Raw genomic sequence first — 21,379 nt, 5'->3', positions numbered from 1 at the left:
CTGTCTGTTATCTGAGTTTTCAAAAGCATTAAGACTCTGGAAACATCTGAATTTATGTATATTTGAAATTAAAAAATACTTATGCATTATAAAACACTTTTAAAAGGCCAAGCAGTAACAAAGCTGCCATTTATCATCTGTTTCTTCTTTGCCAGATGCGATGGTGAGTCTGTTATAAGCTCTGTTTCATTTAATTGTCCCCCAAAGCCTGAGGGTAGGTACTGTTATGATCCCCATCTAACAGGTGAAAAAAACTGAGTCTCAGAGGGCAAGGGATTTATTCAAGGTTAACCACAGTGGGGGAAGTGTACTGCATGCAGGGTGATCAGGTCTTAGGGTCTGTACTGTTCACCCCAGAGTCTTGCCAGAGTTATATCACTAAGACTTCGCAGAATGCTCCCAGCAGTGGAGTCTCTACACAAGGTGTGCTATATCTCCAGAGCACTGGATGTATTCCAAGTGTGCAGGTATACACCCTGAGTGTGTAGATATACACAGAGTGTGTGCATGCTGCAGTGTTTTATGTGTTATTCCTCAAAATGTATCCATCGCCCAAGTGTGGTAGATACACCAATTATGCCATATACTCCAAATGTGTACCAGACCTAACAATGTAATGTATACAACATGTGGTACATAGCCCATAGGACGGGATAGGCTTCCCAGGTGATGCTAGTGGTAGATAACCTGCTTGCCAACGCAGGTGATGCCTGGGACAAGGGTTCAGTCCCTGATTTGGGAAGATCCCCTGGAAGAGGGCATGGCAATCCACTCCAGGAGTCTTGCCTGGAGAATCCCATGGACAGAGGAGCCTGGTGGGCTACAATCCATAGGGTCACAGAGTCAGACACTACTGAAGCAGCTTAGCACGCAAGCATGGTATATGAAGCAATTGTGGTATAAACCTAAACAGAACCACATATTTGATCGGTTGAGTTGTCTCTGGCCAAAGGCTGGGATCCTTCCTGTTGCATTCCTGTAATATTGAGTTCTCTCCCTATGTCTAGGAGGGCTTACGACCCTTGCCCTGTGGTTATGGTGATGGCACTTTGAAGCTGGAAGGGTCTAGAAATCCAGGAATTCAGCCCCTCATCTTCTTAGAGGAAGTGACCTGCTCAGGGTCCTCCAGCTCTGGGTGACCTTCTGTTGAAAGCAACTGGCCAAGAGTGGAATATTAATAGTTCTCATGTGTGTATTATAAAAGGCTGTGCTGGTGAAGGAGAGTCACCGTCCCAGGAGCTGGGTTTGAGGGGCAATCCCAAGCCACAGGTCCAAGTCTGGGGGGAGACGGGTTTGTAAGACCAGCCACTTACAACACGCATGCAGCCCAGCTCTGGATGCCCCAGAAGCAGATCATCAGTTCGCCTCCAGGTGTTCCCTCTGGGCAGCACCTGCAATATCTCCTTATTAACTTTTTTGGGGTGGGGTGAGGGTGGGCTTCCTTCATAGCTCAGCTGGTAAAGAATCTGCCTGCAATGCAGGAGATCCCAGTTCTTTCCTGGGTTGGGAAGATCCCCTGGAGAAGGAATAGGCTACCCACTCTAGTATTCTTGGGCTTCCCTGGTGGCTCAAGCGATAAAGAATCTGCCTGCAATACGGGAGACCTGGGGTTTGATCCCTGAGTTGCGAAGATCCCCTGGAGGAGAGCATGGCAACCCACTCCAGTATTCTTGCCTGGAGAATCCCCCATGGACAGAGGAGCCTAGTGGGCTACAGTCCACAAGGTCGCAAAGAGTCGGACATGACTGAGCGACTAAGCACAGCACAGCACAGGGGTTAGGGTAGGTATGCAGGGGTGGGAGGGTGCAGAGCCCTTAGAAGGGATCTGGGCTTTGAGGGGCCTGGAAGAAAGAAGACCATGTTTCTGAGGGGTTTTATTAGAGGTGGGAGGGAGTGTCCTCTAGCATCAGATGCTCTGACTCTGAAGACAGGACAGTGGACAGGCATTTGGCTCCAGCAACCCTTGCCTGGAGCTTCAGAAGCCACAGCCTTTGGCATCAAGGCTGCCCTGTCTGGGGCTGTGCCCTGCTCCCTATCCCCACAGCAGCCTCCTCTCTCCCAGCTTGCTCAAGGCACCCATTGCCCCAAAGGCAAACAGTGGCAGACGATAGGCCAGCCCGACAGGCCCCCAGACTGGGCTGTGTGTCCCAGACACAGGGGCAGATACAAACACTGCTTGATGTTAACTGCTGTCTTCAGGGAAGTGGCCCTGCTCTCTGAGAAAGGGGAAGTGTGGGCACTAGAGCCACAGAGGGCAGGCCCTCCCTGCCCCACCCCAGCAGCAGAGAAGCCCCAGAGATGGATGAGACCTGGGGAAGGGAGGGGAGAGAGGGCTGGAGCTGAGGCTAGGATGCTGGGGGCACCACTGTTCACTGCAGAGGCCTCAAGCCGCAGTCCAATAGGTCTGGGGTGGGGGACGGGATTTGAGGATCTCAGTCTAAAGATGAGGAGATAAGCCTGTCAGTCTAGGACTTCCGGTCTATATCTGATCCTGATTACCTGGGTCTGTTTTTGTGGTGAAGTCTTCTATTTTACGTGATTTTGGTTGGGGCACCAAAAGCCACTGGCTTTGGGCTCTGAAGCATGTCTTGCCAGGCTCACTCCCACCCAGTGCCTGGAGTTGGGGGCGGGCAGCCTCCTTTGAGCCTAAGCCCCAAGGGTCTGTCTTTCCTGAAAGTCTCAGTTCAATTTCTTCTCTGCTAAAGGGCTGGAGGAGGGTTTTCCCTGGTGTGTGTGTATTTAGTCACTAAGTCATGTCTGACTCTTTGTGACATCATGGACTATAGCCTACTAGGCTCCTCTGTCCATGGAATTCTCCGCAGCGAGGATACTGGAGTGGGTTGCCATTTCCTTCTCCAGAGGATCTTCCCAGACCAGGATTGAACCCGGGTCTCTGGCATTAGCAGCCCCTTCCTTAGTGACTCAGTGGTAAAGAATCCACCTACCAATGCAAGAGATGTGGGTTCAATCCCTGGGTCAGGAAGCTCCTCTGGAGGAGGAAATGGCTACCCACTCCAGTATTCTTGCTGGAAAAAGTCCATAAACAGAAAAGTTTGGCAGGCTATAGTCCATAGGGTTGCAAAGAATCTGACAACTGAGTGAGCATGTGCACACACACACACACACACACACACACATCTCTGTGCTGTGAGTGTGCAGTGTGGGAGAGATGGCTGTGGCTGGGGGCTCAGGGAGTAAGATGCAGGAGCTCAGAGATGCCAAGACTTAGGCTTAGGGAGGACGGGTGGGAAGGCAACTCTGGTTCTAGCAGCTGAGCCCTGTGGAACAGTGCCAGGCCTATATAACACCCCAAGGCCTAAGTCAGTCCCCAGATTTTGTGTCTCCAACTTCATCACTGAAGATGTCCTGTCAAATGTCTGTTCCCATTTGGGGACACCTGTCAGGAAGCCCACTTCCCAAACTCAAGCTGTGTGTGTGAATCGGAGAATCACAATCCACACTGGCCTAGCCAAGACTCTGAGAAGACCTAAAGAAAAAGTACCGGTTAAAGATTGTTTTTTCTTTTTGTTTTTTGCTTAGTCGCTCAGTTGTGTCTGACTCTTTGCAACCCCATGGGCTGTAGCCCACCAGGCTCCTCTGTCCGTGGGGATTCTTCAGGCAAGAGTACTGGAGTTGGGTTGCCATGCCCTCTTCCAGGGGATCTTCTCAACCCAGGGATTGAATCCAGGTCTCCTGCACTGCAGGCGGATTCTTTACTGTCTGAGCCACCAGGATGGCTCAGCATCCAGAGTGAGGGCTCAAAGTCACCCTCACCTGCAGCCTCTGCCCTGGGCCCTGCCACCCTCCACGGTCGACCTGGAGTCTGGGATGCAGGAAAGGGCGCCTTCCTCAGCAGAGGGCATGCCTGCAAGGGAAGCCCTGTGAAGTCACTGAGATTAATCACAAACACCAGAGTCTGTCTTGAAAATAGCATCGATCTCTTTGATTACCAGAAGTCCTGGGGTTTAGAGTCAAGCAAAAAAAAGAAACAGGGCCTGTTGGAAAAAGCCTGGACTAGGCATCAGGAGGCCTGGATTCTAGTGCTGTGGTGTGACCTTGGGTAAAAGCTTTTCTGAGCCCCCATGACTTCATTTATAAAATGAAAATGGTTGGTCTGGATCCCTGCAATTTAAAACTGTGTTTCATTGTACTTATATAACTATAAAAATTAATCTCAATCTCTATCTCCCATCTATCCTCAGCCTCTCTATCTATCCAACCACATCATCTATTAATAGCTGATGAAATGCTGGTTCAGTGACCTTTAATAGGTACCTTTTCGAGACTTCCTTGGGGGTTCAGCGGTTAAGGCTCCACGCTTCCAACGCAAGTGGCAAGATTTTGATTCCTGGTCAGGGAACTAAGATCCCATGTGCAGTGTGGCCAGAAAGAAAGCAAAAACAAAAAACAATCTTTAACAGGTACTTTTTCTTTAGGTCTTCTTAGTCTTAATTATGCCAGTGTGGATTGCGATTCTCCGAGAGGAGATGATATGGTGTGTTAGGTTTCCAAAACTCCCTGGACTGCAGAATTTCATTTTTTTTTACGGAGCATCTCAGTGAATGGTGTTTGCAGAAATACTTGTTGGATCTTGCTGGGCCGAGGGGTCTCACCAGACTTTTCTGTTGATGGGTTTTAAGTGTCTGCTCTCTCCTGTCCTTGCCTTAGATGTGAGGCGTCCCCCCACCCCAACCCCCAGGCTGCAGTCCCTCTCCCCTACCAGGCAGTGGAGCTGAGCCAGAGGAGGAGGCTGGGAGGAGGGGTGGACTGTTCTGGAGAGGTGGCACTGGTTCTTTGCAGTTTCCTTAGCAGCTGCTGTCCCGTGGAAGGGGAGTCTGACCCCAGGGAGCTCAGGAGGGTGTGGAAGGCCAGTTGGGAGTGGCCTGTCAGGTTCTTTCAGTTCCGCTCAAGGGCAGGAACTTGGCCCTCTTTGAAATTTGCATCTGAGAAAAACAAGATGGTTAGCTGAGAAGGTAAGTGATGAGGGATTAAGAGCGTACTCTTAGTACAAGGCGCATCAGGGTTAAAGCACCAAGGGGCAGTGACACCCTGGAGCTGCCAGGGGTCAGAGGACTGAGGGGAGAGGGCTGTAACTCAAATATTAGAGTTGCAGTTTGCAGGGAGGGTGTCTGGAAGGTGCCTTTGGTCAGGGTCACTGTAGCCAGTGGGCATGGAGAGAGCCTGGGGGATAACACCTCCTCTGCCCTCAACCGGCCACCGGCCTGGGCTCAGAGCAGGAGGGCAACGGCAGAGGTGGTAGGCACGGGGTAGGCGGGCAACATCCAGCACAGAACCCGCCGCTTGAGAAAGGCTGAGCGATGCCAGTCTGGGGGAGACAGGCTGGCGGGAGGCCAGCACCTCGTTTCTTCAGCGTGTCTGTGGCCAGCTCTGTGGGCCGCTGGGCAGACCTCGTGGGTGGGAGGGTGTATGTTGGGCTTGTTATGAGCAGATCAGACTGGGCACACACACCGACACACAGACCCACATACCTGCCATCTGGCCCATCCGGTGAGAGAGAGCCCCAGGCACCCTTTGACCAAAGCTCTCTAGACTGGCCTCATGCCTGTGAGGTCCAGCTTAGACAGCCGAGAAGCAGACACTGGGCTGTCTGGCAGTGATGACCAGCAGACTGGGGCCTCGGTGGGGTGGGGTGGGCACTGGCCCAGGTCAGTGACCCCATCTGTGCCCTGGGTACACTGGGGACACGGCTGCTCCTTACCCAGCACCTGAGGGCACCCCTTGGCCTTCCTGCTCACAGATATACACCTTCAGGATGCTTTTTCATGCCATTAGCCCCAGAGGAAGCTTCCCCGGTGGCTCCGAGGTAAAGACTCTGTCTGCCCATGTAGAAGACACAGGTTCAATCCCTGGGTCGGGAAGATCCCCGGAAAGAGAAAACAGCAACCCACTCCAGTATTGTTGTCTGGAGAAGTCCATGGACGGAGGAGCCCGGCAGGTATAGTCCATGGGGTCGCAGAGTCGGACACGACTTCGTGACTAAGCAACAACAAATGATGAACCTCAGCGGAGGCCTGAGAGTTTAATGCACGACAGATTCCTTTCTCCATCCGTTCATTCACTCAACAACGAGTTTTTGGAGCTGTTCCCAAGCTAATATCACTGATAGCGTTCCATTCGTGCTTGGTGCTGGGGATAGAATGGTAAGATAATCAGGATCTTGACCTTGCAGAGCTTCTTCTTTTGACGGGGAGACAGATATTAAGTGGGTACAGGGGAGTGGTAAGCAGGTTGACAAAAGTGGGAGACAGGGGCTCACTGAGGGGGAACCTGGCCTGGGCTAAGGTGTCAGGGGAGGGGCTTAGAGGAGTGACCGCTGGGTGAGGACAGAGGGATGGGCAGGTAGGTCTGGCAAAGGGGCTGGGGGTGAGAGAGGAGCGCCATTTGTTCCGGTCACTAAATGAAGTCCACCCTGCTTGGACCGTATGTCCTGAGAGACTGACAGAAGGGCGAAGAGGCTGGAGACGGTTGGGACCAGGCCACACAGCCATTTGGAAAGATTCATCTCGAGGGCAATGCAGAGCCACTGGAGGGATTTGGAGCGGAGGATGAAAGTGATCAGAGGGTTTTTGTTTGGAACAATATTCTGGCTGCTGAGTGGGGACTGATGGGGTGAGGCATCTCAGGAGCAGTAGCGAAGAGATGATAGGAGCTTGGAAAGTCCAGGGCCCCTGCATCCCCTGAGGTTACCCAAAGGCAGTGCCAGACTTGGTGCAGACCCAGACACTGGGATTTCAGAGAAGTCTTTGCTGGCAAAATACTAGTACACACCACCGCCCCACCCTCTGTGGATTTCCATCTCTAGAGGGTGAGTCCCAGGCTCAGAGCTTCCTGTTTCTGGTTACATGAAACCATCTTGAAGGGTTAATTCAACCCTAACCTAACCCTAACCCTAATTCAGTCTATCTCGGTGGGCTGTAGATCTGGTCATGTGACTTGGTCTGACTCCCTGCATGATTTGAACCTCAGCAGCCTTATCTCTGGGGCTTCCCAAGTGGCACTAGTGGTAAAGAACCTGCCTGCCAATGCAGGAGACATGAGAGAGGCAGGTTTGATCCCTGGGTCAGGAAGATCCGCTGGAGGAGGAGGGCATGGCAACCCACTCCAGTATTCTTGCCTGGAGAATCCCATGGACAGAGGAGCTTAGTTGGCTACAGTCGATAGGCTCGCAAAGAGTCAGGACTGAGCGACTGCATGCACACACACGCCTTATCTTTACCACAATCAGGGAGGATTAGAGGAGGCCATGAGAATCGAGGTCTGTGTGTCCCCTGAGCCCCTCAAAGGCTTGTTGGCAATGTGAGATCATGAGAGTTGGAGGCCCTCAGCACCCCGTGGATTCTGCTTGGGACCAGGAGATTTGATAATCCAGAAATCTGGGACTCGCCCCCCTTATTCCTGCACTAGGCTTAACCAGGCCCCTCCAGGGGAAAAGCCCTCTGTTTGCAAGTTCAGGAAACCTGTAACTTGGCACACCTGTCTACTCTGCCTGCCATGAGGCACTTTCAGCTGCAGACTCACGGTGCCTGTGCACCCCTCCCTCTGACACTTCATACCTGATCGTTTGCTTGAAATCTAGTCCCTACGCTTTCAACATGAGCTTATTATTTGCCATTGACCTGTCTCTCCCAGAAGTTCCCAGAGAATGAGTTTGGGTCTTGGAGAGGATGGCTGGGATTTCTGAGAAGGACACTTTAAGACTTGGGAGTCAGAAGATCTGATTATAATCCTGGTTCCAGCACCTCCCCTTGATTTTAACCTTCAACAGATGACCAACCTCATTTTCCCCACCTGTAACTTGGAGATGATGGTTGCTAGCATTTTAGTCAATTGCCCAGGCCAGTGCTCACGTAGGGCTGAGACAAATGTGTGTGTGCTAAATTGCTTCAGTCATGTCTGGCTCTTTGCAACCCTATGGACTGTAACCCACCAGGCTCCTCTGTCCAGGGGATTCTCCAGGCAAGAATACTAGAGTGGGTTGTCATGCCCTCTTCCAGGGGATCTTCCTGACCCAGGGACTGAGCCCTTGTCTCTTATGTTTTCTACATTGACAAGTGGGTTCTTTACCACTAGCACCACCTGGGAAGCCCATAGAAACCAATACTGCCAGTCTTTTCTGCTCCAGCTTGGAAGCTGCTCTAAGCTGAGTCAGGCTGGGCTGGCTGGTTTGGATGGTGCCAGCATCATGGCTTCTGAACTGCTGTTTTAGGGAGATTTGTGATGGTAATTTGACGTGTCAGTCTCTTAGCTTTCTCTCTTTCCAGCTGGATGAAAGCAAGACCTTGTGTTCTTTATTAGAGCCAGAGGGTAGGACTGGACAAACTTCAAGACCCAGACCAGATCCATAGTGACCACGATGGTTTCTCCTGAAGCAGCCCTGAAACCGAAGTCTCCTGGTGGCCAGGTTAGTGCTCCTTCCTGCCTTGCTGCACCCCAGGCTGGTTTACTGTGTTCTGATGATAGCACTCTGTCCTTGTCTCCATGACTTTGCTTCTCCTACAAGTGGAAAACCACACCATCCTTCCCCGGCTGCCTAGCAAAATCACATCTAAACATTAAAGCCAAGCTACACCCCAGGACTCTTTAATGTTAGTGATGGGAGGAACCTGGGATTTGACAACAGTTATTTCAGGGCTTAAACCTCGGGTCTGACTCCTTTTTGACATCCTTCCCTGTTCGTGAAGGTGGCCAGTAGGGGTGTGTGGGGAGGGTACCATGCTGCCAATCAGAGGGGCTGTTCCTGGGCTTGCCCTCAGCCCAGCCCATCCTCCAAGGCTCTGAGGGAGCATCTTTCTACCACTCTTTCTTCTTGCTCAAATGGCTTGGGTCCAAAGACTGGTGTCTTCACCAACTCTACTGTACCCACTTCATGGGGGAACTTTTGTCAGAAGAGTTTCAGACATAAACCAAGAGGAAAGCATGAGAAATGTGGATATTTTGCTTTTGGAATGATCTCTCCCCTTTCAGCATCCCCTCGCCTAAAGTTCTCCCAACCTCTCCAGCACCTGGATAAGGGGCTTGGACACTGGTGTTAGACATGGAGTTACATGGTGGCTCCATCTCTGGCTGTCTATATAAATTTGGACATGTTTCATTTTCCAGAACCTCACAGGTTTTTACCCTCTGAAAAATGGGTAAAATATTACCTTTCCCCACAATGTCATGGCCTGGCTATCATTTCATTTCTACATGTTTATCATGTTTTATATGTTTGAGAGTTTAAGTTCCAAAGAGGGAGGAGCTATGTTATCTGCTGAGTCTTTGGCACCTGAAACCCCTAGTAGGTACCAGTAAACATTTGTCAGATACAGTGAGTGAATGATGTGTGATGTGATGGAGGACACAGAGGGCAGTACTGTATCTCTCTCTATTAATATTATATATCTTCTATCTATTATCTACCCACCTACCTACCTACCAATTGGCCAAAAAGTTCATTGGGGTTTTTCCATAACATCTTACAAAAAACCCCAAATGAACTTTTTGGCCAACCCAATATCCATCTATCTGTCTGTCTGTCTGTCTATCCATTTGTCTTAATATATCTATATACTTCTCATTTGGCAGTGGGATGAGTGCTTGGGAATATGGAAAAGGGTTTCAGCTTTTAAACCCAGAGAGATGGTGTATGAGTCAAGGTTCTCCGGACACAGAACCGGTACGATGTTTGTATGTGTGTGTCTCTGTATCTATGAATTTACCTATATATCTGCCTATCTATGGGTTTCCTTGGTAGCTCAACTGGTAAAGAATCCACCTGCAATGTAGGAGATACCGGTTCGATTTGTGGGTCAGTAAGATCCCCTGGAGAAGGGATAGGCTACGTATTCCAGTATTCTTAGTCTTCCCTGGTGGCTCAGATGGTAAAGAATCCGCCTGCAATGCGGGAGACCTGGGTTTGATCCCTGGGTTGGGACAGTCCCCTGGAGGAGGGCATGGCAACCCACTCCAACCTATGGAGAATCCCATGGACAGAGGAGCCTGGCAGGCTATGGAGCATGGGGTGACAAAGAGTCAGACATGACTGAAGTGACTAAGCACAGTACAGCTGCCTATCTATGGAGATTAATTTAGAGAACTGACTCACACAATTGTGGAAGCTGGCAAGGTCAATATCTATAGGGTAGGCTGGAGGCCCATCGAAGAGCTGCAGTTTACAGGTAGTCTGCCGGCCAAGTACCCTCTTGCTTGGGGGAGGTCAGTCTTTTTCCCTTAAGGCTCTAGCAGACGGGTGAGACCCACCCACATTATGGATGGCAGGCTGCTTTACTCAAAGTCTACTGATTTAAATGTTAATCTTATCTTTAAAAAAATACAAACACCTTTTCAGAGACATCTTGGATAATGTTGAATCAGATATCTGGGTACTGTGGCCTAGCCATTTCATTCTGCAAATATATATGTGTGTGTGTATATATATATAACCATTACATGTGAGGTTGCTCAGTTGTGTCCGACTATTTGCAACCCCATGGACTGTAGGCCATCAGGATCCTCTGCCCATGGGGATTCTCCAGGCAAGAATACTGGAGTGGGTTGCCATGCTCTCCTCCAGGGGATTTTCTCAACTCAGGGATCGAACCCAGGTTTCCCTCATTGCAGGCGGATTCTTAACTGCCTGAACCACTAGGGAAGCCCAAGAATACTGGAGTAGGTAGCCTATCCCTTCTTCGGGGGTCTTCCCAACCAAGGAATCGAACCGGGGTCTCCTGCATTGCATGTGGATTCTTTACTAGCTGAGCTACCAGGGAAGCCTAGCTACCCATTTTAGACAGGTTAAAACAGAATGGTGATCTAGACATTTGTCTGTACTCAGGACAGTGGAGTTAGTGGGGGTAGGTTTTCCTGCCCCAGCTTTTAGCCCAAACACAAAAGGTGGTCTCGGCTCATTAAGACTGGCCCTGACCTGGCAGGGAAGGACTGGAAAATGCTCAGAACTGATCAGCTCACATGGTTCAGTGCTTTCCAATCACATCCCAATGGTCTTTTGTGTGTGCAGCAGAGACACCAGCCTTTGCTTTGCTCTCTGGGTGACTCAGCTGCTCCCTGCCACTCTCCATGGAGACTGCGAGAGGAAGCCTCAAAGTCAGGGTCACGCTGGGCCCACATTAGTAGCCGCTCTGTGTTCTCTGTCATGCAGTCTGCACCTGGCAGGATCTGGGCCTCCCTATCATCACACTTGCTCACCCACAAGCAGCTCTGGCTGTGCTCACTGTTCACAGTCTTGGTCCTGAACCACTCACTGCAGCTCACTTGCCTATGCCCTCGTCTGACTGCTGGCTGTCCTGGCAGCCACCGTGGTCACTGACTCTCAATTCATTTTGTTTCGGTTTGGGCACATGCTGTTGTCCTCTGGGTCTGGCTTCTCTTGTTGATACTTGGTCAGTGACAGTGATGCCTGCTCTCTGTCCCAGAAACACGTGCAGAATGTCTTGGGCATACCTCCCTGACCCAGTCCCTGGGGCCTTACTAGGATGCTGACAGGGGTGACTCACTCTCTGCGGGGCTCATGTACACGGCTGAACCTGGGCAGTTCCCATGGTGGGGGAGTGAAGGGTATAGGACCATGGGAGCAAGGTGGAGAGAGGCAGGAGATGTAGGGTACCTTTTGTGAGACTCCAAGTCTGAGCTCTTCCTGGGGTCAGACCATTTGTGTGACCTTCTGCACATCACTGTCGTTGCCCTTGTCCCTTCACATTGCTGTGACATGGACTACGACGCCACAGACTGAGTGGTTTGTAAACAACAAAAACTTATTTCTCGTAGACCTGGAGGCCAGAGGGCCCAAGATCCAGGGGCCAACGTGGTTGGGTGAGGACCCTCTTCTGGGCTTAAGGCTTGTATCTTCCTGGGGCAGAAGGGACAAGAGAACTCTTCAGGGTCCTTTTTAGAGAAACACTAATGCCATTCATTAGAGCTCTGCTCTCATGCCCTGAGCACCTCCCAAATGCCCCACCTCTTAATATCATCATATTGGGGGTTAGAATTTGAACATACAAATTTTGAGTGGATGCAAACATTCAGAACACGGTAGTCATGGTCCCACCTCTGAACCCATCAGAGACAGAAGTCTTTTGCTAGTATTGTTGGGACCAGCTGAGTTCACTTATCACCTGGGTTCACTGTGGTAGATGGCAGAGTCTGAGAGGGATGGAATCTTGGTGACATCAGTTTAGCCCTCAATCCAGATGAATATGAAGTAAGATCTTCCTCCAGACTTAAAAAAAATTTTCATAAGCAATTAAATTCCCTTGCTTTTATTTAAGCCAATCTCAACTGGGTTTTCTGTCACCTGCCACCAAGAAAATCCTAATGGAGCCAGCCCTGTGACCTTTGGGTCAAAGTCACTTCATCAATATTCTCAAAGGCTACGTGATTTTTTTAAAGAAACTTTATTGGAGGATAATTGCTTTACAATATCGTGCTGGTTTCTGCCATGCAACAACATGAATCAGCCACAGAAATACATGTGTCTCCTCCCTCTTGAACTTCCCTCCCATCCCCCCGCTCTAGGTGGTCACGGAGCACTGGGCTGAGCTCCCTGTGTCACACAGCAAATTCACATGGGCTCTCTATTTTGCATATGGTAATATGTATGTTTCCTGCTGCTCTCTCAGTTCGCCCCACCCTCTCCTTCCCCCACTGTGTCCACAAGTATGTTCTCTATGTCTGCATCTTCGAAGGCTGCCTGACTTTGAAGGGCATTTAGTTGTTTTGCTTCTTTAATTGGCGTCACTTGGTCCTTGTGTTAGGATCAGCTATCTAATCCAATTCTTTGAAACTCTGCATTCAGATGCTTATATCATTCTTTGGAAGGAATGATGCTAAAGCTGAAACTCCAGTACTTTGGCCACCTCATGCAAAGAGTTGACTCATTAGAAAAGACTCTGATGCTGGGAGGGATTGGGGGCAGGAGGAGAAGGGGACGACAGGATGAGATGGCTGGATGGCATCACTGACTCGATGGACATGAGTCTGGGTGAACTCCAGGAGTTGGTGATGGACAGGGAGGCCTGGCGTGCTGCAATTCATGGGGTCTCAAAGAGTCAGACAGGACTGAGCGACTGAACTGAACCAATCTAATCCAAACTGCGTTGATAACATTGCTTTTGGTTTTCAATAGCCTTAATCAGTTCTTTGAACTTGTCTGAAAGTTGGAAACCCATAACCCACTTGTTGTTTGTTGTTTTATGGGAGCACTTATTGTTTTATGGGAACCAACAGGTTGAATGTATAAGATGAGTTGGTACAGCTCCTTGGATGAGTGGAGAGGAACTTTCAATCATCCATTGATTCCTGGAATTCTTCTATGCTGTGGGTAGGAGGTGGAAGATTCCTGGTCATCTGGGCTCCCAGGATCCAGATTATTCTTCATGTGTTGCTAAAAGAGGACAGAGCAGTTGTTCTCATAACAGTTCCTTGGCTGAGCAAATGCTGCAACCCAGTCATCAGCACTGAAGGCAACTGAGTTCATGACCTACATCCTGACTGTTTCTAAAGGGAGCTGTAGCCACCCAGTGATTTATTTCATGGGTAAGCCTTCCAGGAAAAGGATTTCGAAGTTGTTGGAATGCGTGTATATTTTTGTGTGTTGAGTTTTGGGGATATTCTTCTTTGATCTAGTTGGCAAAATGAAACAATATGAGCTGAGAGCATGGGCCGTTTGGGTTTCCAACTTTCTGCCCTTACGTTCTGTCTCTTTTCACATTTTTGTAGATGATCAGCCTTCAAAACTGTGCAACGGTGATTGGGCATGAATCCTGTAAGTGCCAATAATGTGTGAAGGTGAGTCCAGTGAAAAATGAGGAAGCCTTGTGGTCAAGAGCATGGACACTGTGGTCTGCAGACCCGTGTTCCCTACACGCTGATTCCAGAGGGAGTGGAGTGTCTGGGAACCACAGTTCTCTCATCTTTCCTAGATAACCTGGAGTCTCATCAACTCTTAAAATTCCTCCATGTTTTCTTCTCATTTAGAATCTTTTTCTAAATGTTGCTTCCACCAGGTACAGGGATGAATTCTGGATATTTGTTTTGCCCTGTTATTTGGTTTCATAGGGGGTGGGTCTCTGAGCCTTTTCTTTCTCTCAAACTAGCCTGAAACCACTGGGCAGGCTTAAGAGTATGCTTCAGTTGTCTGCAAATCCACCTCTCCTTCTCCCCCGACCAGCATCTATCGTAGCACCCGGCATGTCGAGGGTGTTTAGTGTGGCCTTTTGGTCCTGGGCCTTTGCTCTCTGAGGGGTGGGAGTGGCCACTGAATGTGAAGGAAGAGTCTGAGGGCAGAAGTTGGGTGTGGAGGGGAGTAGCCAGAAGAGGGGGGAAGTAGTGGCCAGTGAGAGGAAGGCTAAATGCCTGCTCTGTGTTCCAGTCTGTGTTCAGTGCCCCAGGGCTGCATTGCGCCTCGAAAGAGTCAGCCTGGATTCGTGGCTTGAGGTGGAAGCCAAAGTGACTGCAGCCACTTATACGAGGTGGACTGACCTGCTGCTCTGGTGCCCTTCCCTGGGCACCCAGCCCTGCTGGGTGGTCTCTGTCCTGACCCAGGACCTGTGATTGACATGAAGGGGTGGAAGCCAAAGAGCTGTGGACAAATGGTTTGCCTTGGCCCCGCTTGCTCAGAGAGCATGGAACACATCTGGAGGGGGTCCTGCTGCTCTCCGTCTGCAGTCTTACCCTAAGGATCTCATGGATGAAGGAATCTGGGAGGTACCAGCCCTGTTCTCAAAGCTGTGTGTGCTGTGCTTGGTCGCTCAGTGTGTCCAACTCTTTGCAGCCCCATGGACTATAGCCCAGCAGGCTCCTCTGTCCGTGGGAATTCTCCATGCAAGAAAACTGGAGTGGTTGCCATGTCTTCCTTCAAGGGATCTTCCCAACTCAGGCATGGAACCTGGGTCTCCTGCATTGCAGGTGGATTCTTTACCATCTGAGCCACCAGGGAAGTCTGTTCTCAAAATGGCTGCATTCAAATGGGCCTTCATTCCTATTATCTCAGTCCCATGGTGACCACTGTATCCACCCTGGGAGCCACCCCTCACCCTCTGCCCTTGCACATTGGCTCCATGCAAAGTTCCCTGGAGGAACAGGCTTACCCCCTCCAACCTGAGATGGCATGGGGGTCTCTGGGATGCTGGATCCCAGACTCATCTGTGTACACACGTGTGTGTGTATGTCTGTGTGTAAGGAGGGAGAGAGACTGATCTAAGCCTGGACAGGGACAGAGGGCAGAGACAAGTGGAAATTCACAGGCGGGACTTGCTCTCTCTCTGCTTCCCTGGTCCTCAGCCCCCTGGAAGGTGACTGTCCTGGCTCGAGGAAGCTGGGCTGGGAGTGAGGTATAGAGAGTGCTGGCACTTGTGGGACCCCCCACGCTCTGCAGGTGGGCAGTGAGCTTCAGGGAGAGGAAACCGAGGAACAGTGGCCCCTCCCTGGTTTCCAGTGTGTGGACAAGAATGGGCATCTGGGTCCAGCTCTGAGCCGAGCCGAGCCCCTGGGGCCATGTGGAGGCCGACCCTTCTACTTACTCCTCTGTGGCTTGGACGCATCACCTCCCTTTTCACTGCCTCAGTTTCCCCATCTGTAAAATAGGTATCCTAACACCACCCTCACAGGTAGGTCAGATGAGACCATGGAGGAAGCAGTGCTTTGCAAGCTTTAATGTTCCTGCTGTAGTGGTGAGGGACAGGGAAGACCCCAGAGTATGGGAACCTCACATTGCAGTGCTCTGGGTCTGCAAAAAGATGGGAGGGACAGGAGAGGCTGCTCTGGGGAAGGCAGTCTGGTCCTCACAAGAGTCTTGGATCTCTGTCCTTTTGTCCCAGGGCACGAGAAACCAGGAACTCCACATGGCTTTGGGGTGGTAACGGTAGGTGTCTGAAGTGGACGAAAAGACAGGCAGAGGGACCACTTCCCTCATTGCCTCTGGTCCATCCAATCACTTGCCACTCCTCTCAGAGCCGGTGCCTTTGCTGTCTGCAGCAGCAGCTATGGGGGCCCTTGGACCTCCCAGCATAATCTTTTTACGGAGGTGGTATTTGGGGACTCAGGAAGAAAAGCAGCTCTCTGGCATTGTCTTGGTCTTGGCTGCCCCTAAAAATACGATGTGATGCGGCTAATGAGAAAGCACAACAGGGCCGGCTCGGCATGACCTAATATAGCCTGGCATTCGAGCCCGAACCAGGAAAGAAACGGGGACTGTAATTGAAAACACAGCATGTCTCTCCGATAGGGCGGCAGGGTGCTTGCGGTGATCTCCATGGCAGGGCAGCCTGTGCGGGTCTGAGCAGAGGCCCATGGGGCTCTCCTGGAGCTCCTGGTGTGGTGGGGTGGGGGCCCAGCTGAGACCACCCTGCAGCCTCTTGCCAGCATCAGGTTGATGAGCCCAATAAGCTCTTGTGGGGAGGAGTAGAGGGCTCAGTGCGAACTGGGGTTGTCATGAATCCCATCTCCCCAAGACTCTGGAGAGTGGCATGGACCAGGCTTCCCGGCTGTCAGGGCTGTGGTCACCTGGCTAGACTGGATTGGCCGTACGTTGAGTCTGTAAGAGAATCTACCCCACCCTCCTGTCTCAAGCAATGAACTGATGCCAACCTGTGGAAACCTGGTGGTGGCAACTCGGAAGTCTTGTTCCTCCTCTGCCTCCTTCCTGCATAGATGGGGTCCCATGGGTCAGCCGTGGGGCCAAAGGGCCCAGAGGCTGCTCTGTGCTGACATGTGACTTGGGTCTGGGGAGGGGAGGAGCCAGAACCAAGAGGGAGAACCAAAGCTGTGAGCGACCATCTCATCCCTGTGTGTCTGAGACTTTCCTGGCCTTGGCATGCAAGTCCTGAATCCCAGGGAATCCCTCGGTCCCGGGAAAGCCAGAATGGTTGGTTTCCCTACTGCATACCCCTGCTCCTCTAAACCAGTTTGTTGTGGGACCGCAGCGTGCTCTCTGGACTGGAGTCCCAGGAGACCCACCCCAGGTCACAGGGCTGTCAGCTGACAGAGTGGGGACTTGAGTCCAAGCCTTCTGACCGAAAGTTCAAGGCTCTGTGCCGCCCTGCCTGTATTTCTCATGTCATCCATGAGCTCTCTCTAGTGTTCTTGGCCAAGGCCTTTCCCCAGGATGGAAGTGGTGGTGATAGAGCAGAAAGAGGGGGAGAGGAGAGACTTCCCAGGATTTAAGTTCAGGTTGCCTACTGAACGTTCAAACTTCTTCTGTTTTTGCAGGAGGGCAGGTGGTGATCAAACACATTATTTGCATCCATACTTCCTTCCCCACTGTAATAGGCCCCTGGCCTCTAAACAGTCACTAGGGAAATGGGGGGGCCCCAACAGGGTTAGAGGGGGACACTGAGAAACCAGGGGAGTTAAAGGCTCTGGGCTGTGAGACTTCAAGAGGAGAAGACTCAATCTCTGCCCCCAAGAATCTGATGATCTGGTTAGAAAAATGCAGCAGGCTGGCCTGTGGCTGCCTTGCTGTGGTGCCACCCAGCTATACACACACACACTCACGCACACACATAAACACTCATTCTGGGGAACAATAGATAAAGGACACAGCTTACGGAGATTGTATTACTCTCACTTCCCTTAAAGAATTTATGAGTTCAAATATTTATTGAATATTTGTTCTTAAACATGTTGTTCCCTCTGTCTGGAACACACTCTTTTTCTCCCTCCTCCTCTATCTCGGCCCCATCCCTGCAGCCCAATTCCATCCATTCTTCTGGCCTCAGCTTAATATATCATATTTATTGAACACTTAGTAGGAAGCGCTTTGCACTGAATAACTCATTTAGTCCCAATGAAAACGGTGCGAAGCTATTATACCCAGTTCACAGGCCAGGAAACTGAGTGGTTCACTGACTGCCTGAGGACACATGGATCTCAGCTGTTAGCCTGGGGTACAGACTGGTTTGTGTTTTCCCTGGAACAAAGGCTTTTCCAACCCCCCCCCTCCCCGCCCAGTTCCCCAAACCTCTGGTTTTCCCCTGGTAGGACACTTGTCACAGAGCTGTGAAATGCCTTGTCTCATGTTTCTTCCATGAGACAGTTCCTGGAGGCCTGCGACCCTCCTGGCTTCATCACTAGTTCTGGGCATTTAAAAAGAGCTTAGTAAAGGCCTGTTGAATGAATGGATGGGTGGATGGATGGAAGAATGGACCGTGGATGAGTGGACAGATGGAGGGATGGATGAATGGACAGATGGAGGGATGATTTACTTCAATGGCTGAAGGAGCACTGAGGCTGAGGTCCTCCATGAAGGCCCTTGTTCTGTCACTGTGGGACACCCACACTGGCCACACTGAGCTCTTGATGTCACAGGTAAACACAGCTCTCCTTTCTGGGGTGGTGCTATAACTGTGAGATCAGAGAACAAATTGATATTTAAACAGTGATTTTTTTTTTTTTTTTTGAAGAGTCAGTTCTTTTGTAAATTCTTAGGATAAAACAGATTTGGAGGGAATTTCATGCTTGTGGAGGCCTTGACAGGCAATTCTCAGCTTTCCCTCCCCTCCCCCCTCCAACTTTCCATTACAATTTCTACTCTGCTCTGGGGGGTGCTTTGATGGAAAATGTTGGAGAAGTGCCGCTCAGAGGAGTGGCTGGAACTCAGGGCTTGGGGTGATGAGATTCAGTGTAGGGGAGAAGGGAGGGAGTTCCAGGGGGAGCATCCATGAGAAAGATGGGGAGATGGGAGCGGCTGTAGCTCTTGCTGGTCCCTGGAGCTGAGTGAGCAGCCTGCCACCGGCACTGTGACTGTCCCGGGGAATGGCCTTGGCTTTGAGCTCGCCAATTGCTGTTGAAATAAATGCTTTGTGGCCACATCCTGAAGTACCACGACAGCCTCTTGGAAAACGTCACACTATTTTTAGTCCCTTTAGCTCAAGAAAATTCCATCTCTTTTCCTCCCCACAAGCCAATTCATTGTTGTTCTTGCCTGGGTCGTAAAACCCCGTTCTCCTTTTTAGCTCAGTGAGGCCAGTCAGCCGTGGGGTGGAGTCCTCTGTCCATTTCTATTTTCCTATCTTGTGTCACTCGTTCACATGGGAAAAATCCAGCCATCTCCCACGTTGGGGCCCCATGTAACCTTCTTTCTCGAGGAGACACGTGATTGTTCCGAATCACTTGGAGGCAGCTGTGAATGAAAGAACATCAGGACTTAGGGTTCGAGGTGCCTGAAGTTGGTACGCCTGGGGCTTGACACAGAGCTTGTCTATTTCAGAAAACATTTCTAAGGAGGAGAGGAGGAACCAGTGCCTTCTAGACCGAGAGGAGCAAAGAGGGTGATTTTCTCCACTGGAGGAGTTCACTAATTCATCAGGAACCAGGAGCTGCCCAGTAGTCGGTCCTCTGCAGTTTACAAAATGCTTTTCTTGAGTTGTCTGTTCACACGTGTGCTTCTGCAATGAGGAACTATACACAAAGCTGTGGGCAAACAGACGGAGGGGCTGAGTCAGTCTGGAGGGATCAGCGAAGACTTCACAGAGGAGGTGACATATTGCTGTGTCTTAAAGCCTAAGAAAAAAGGAAGACATGATCCAGGCAGAGGGAACAGCATGTAGAGACGCAAGGAGGTACGAAAAGTCGTGTGCCGAGGAGACTAGGGGGGAAGTTGGTTCCAGAATTTGAATGGTCATGTGTGTTGCTGGAGGGAGTGGGGAGCTGTTTGCGTATATTTTGCAGGAAGCTCACTCTGGAATCTGAATAGAGATTGAACCATTCTGGAGTGTATAGTGGGCTGTGCTGGGCACAGCCTATTGGACCCCTGTGTGAGACAACTGACCTTTTATTTTAAAGGTTTAATGGCTACAGCCTGGACAGGTGGGAGTGGGGAATTTAAGTTAATCCTTCAAATAGGGGTAGCACAAGTGCCATCATTCCTCTCTTCATGCCATTGTCTGTGTCCATCACAGGCATTGCTAATCAACCACAGCATCATCCTCATGCTACAATCGAAGAAACAGAAAGGGATGGAAATGCAGGCCCAGGACCCACCAAGTTAGGAAGCAATGGAGCCAGGCCTGGTGTCCGCAACCAGACAGATGCGGCGAGCTTGAGGTTCAAACACGGGTGTGTATCCAGGTTTTTCCATTTGTTGCTCGAATGTCTGCACTGTCACTAATCTTCTCTGAGCCTCAGTTTCCTCATCTGTAAGATGGGAATCATACTATCCCTTCACAGGCTGGGTGGAATGGGATAATGAATGCTGTGTGTGAGTTCAGCGCCAGGTATGTATTGAGTGCACAGTGAATGGTAACTATCAGAAATATTAATAATACTATTATTTCTCATAGCTAATATACCATCTCTCTATATATTTCCCAACCTTCCACCCTCCTCTTTACCTTAGCATCCCCATCTTTTCTGTCTTTCAACATGCTGTCAAGGAGGCTGGCTGGGAACTACTAATTCTTTAAAGAGTCATGACATGGACAGACATAGCCCTGCTGTAGATGTCTCTGGTTTGTTCTAGATGAGCCAAGAGACATCGTCTGTCCTTTTGGCAGTGAACGGCAATGAAGAAAAGCGGCTGCAATGACCAGGGTCTGACCTGGTGTCATCAAGATAATTACTGTCATTTGTGGGTCTGTGGTGCCAAGGGAATTCTCCTGGGACCTTACCAGTATTGATATGTGACCAGCCAGGAAGCTGCCTGGAGCCCCATCTGTAGGAAATTCAAGAATCCCACTGGAAATTTAATGTGATGGAGAACATTTAATGGAGTTGCTTTCAGGACAAGTCCTATGATTTTTCGGAGATTTGGGGTAGGTTGTTTGGGATGGTGGATGGCCTCTCAGTGTGTGCTGAGAACACATATGGTCCCTAGACAGGGTGGAGACACCTCTCTGATGAGCTTTCAGTTTACTGGGTAGTTTTGGGGCCAGAACTGAATGGTTCAGGGCATTGGAGGAAAGGCTGAGGATCACCATCCCAGGTCCTCTCTAATTTCCTCTGAATTCAGGAAGAACTAGTTTTTAAGGAGTACCTAATGATTTGCCAACCTGGGGTCAGCTCTGTTTGGTACCTGCCAGGTCAGCGCAGGCCTTGGGCTTCAAGGTACAGCTGCTGTGGGCGTCATAGAGGGCTCTCCATGGAAACCTGGGGACCCCCTCTCCACGTGGTACAGTGGCCTTTTTGTCATGAGTCTGGGCAGAAGCAGGAAGGCTGGAAAGAGAGAAAAGTGGGAGGCACTGGGCATGCGACTCTCCTGCTTTTGTGTCGTTCGTGAGCATGGCCAGTCCCAGCCTATATCAGGCAGATGGTACAGGAATTTCCCAACTGTATGCCCAGCTATAGGGTCTGATCCAGTCACACTGAGAGGAAGAGGGACCCCAGCAGGCATTCAGGGAACCCAGGAAGGGAGTGTTGGGCAGTGAGC

General features: G+C 50.5%; 1 long non-coding RNA gene across 1 annotated transcript; it reads left to right on the top strand.

The window, feature by feature from the left end:
• The first annotated feature begins 8,307 nt into the window (after nucleotides 1-8,307).
• On the top strand, nucleotides 8,308-20,238 carry LOC138985833 (uncharacterized). The gene is made up of 4 exons (XR_011462791.1): nucleotides 8,308-8,422; nucleotides 13,735-13,803; nucleotides 19,223-19,574; nucleotides 19,914-20,238. It is a non-coding gene; the product is annotated as an uncharacterized lncRNA (long non-coding RNA).
• Nucleotides 20,239-21,379: the final 1,141 nt, after the last annotated feature.

This window comes from Bos mutus, chromosome 26 (genome assembly GCF_027580195.1).
Source record: "Bos mutus isolate GX-2022 chromosome 26, NWIPB_WYAK_1.1, whole genome shotgun sequence".
In the NCBI taxonomy this organism is placed as follows: Eukaryota; Metazoa; Chordata; class Mammalia; order Artiodactyla; family Bovidae; genus Bos; species Bos mutus.
This window is presented reverse-complemented; position numbering and strand designations above follow the sequence as displayed.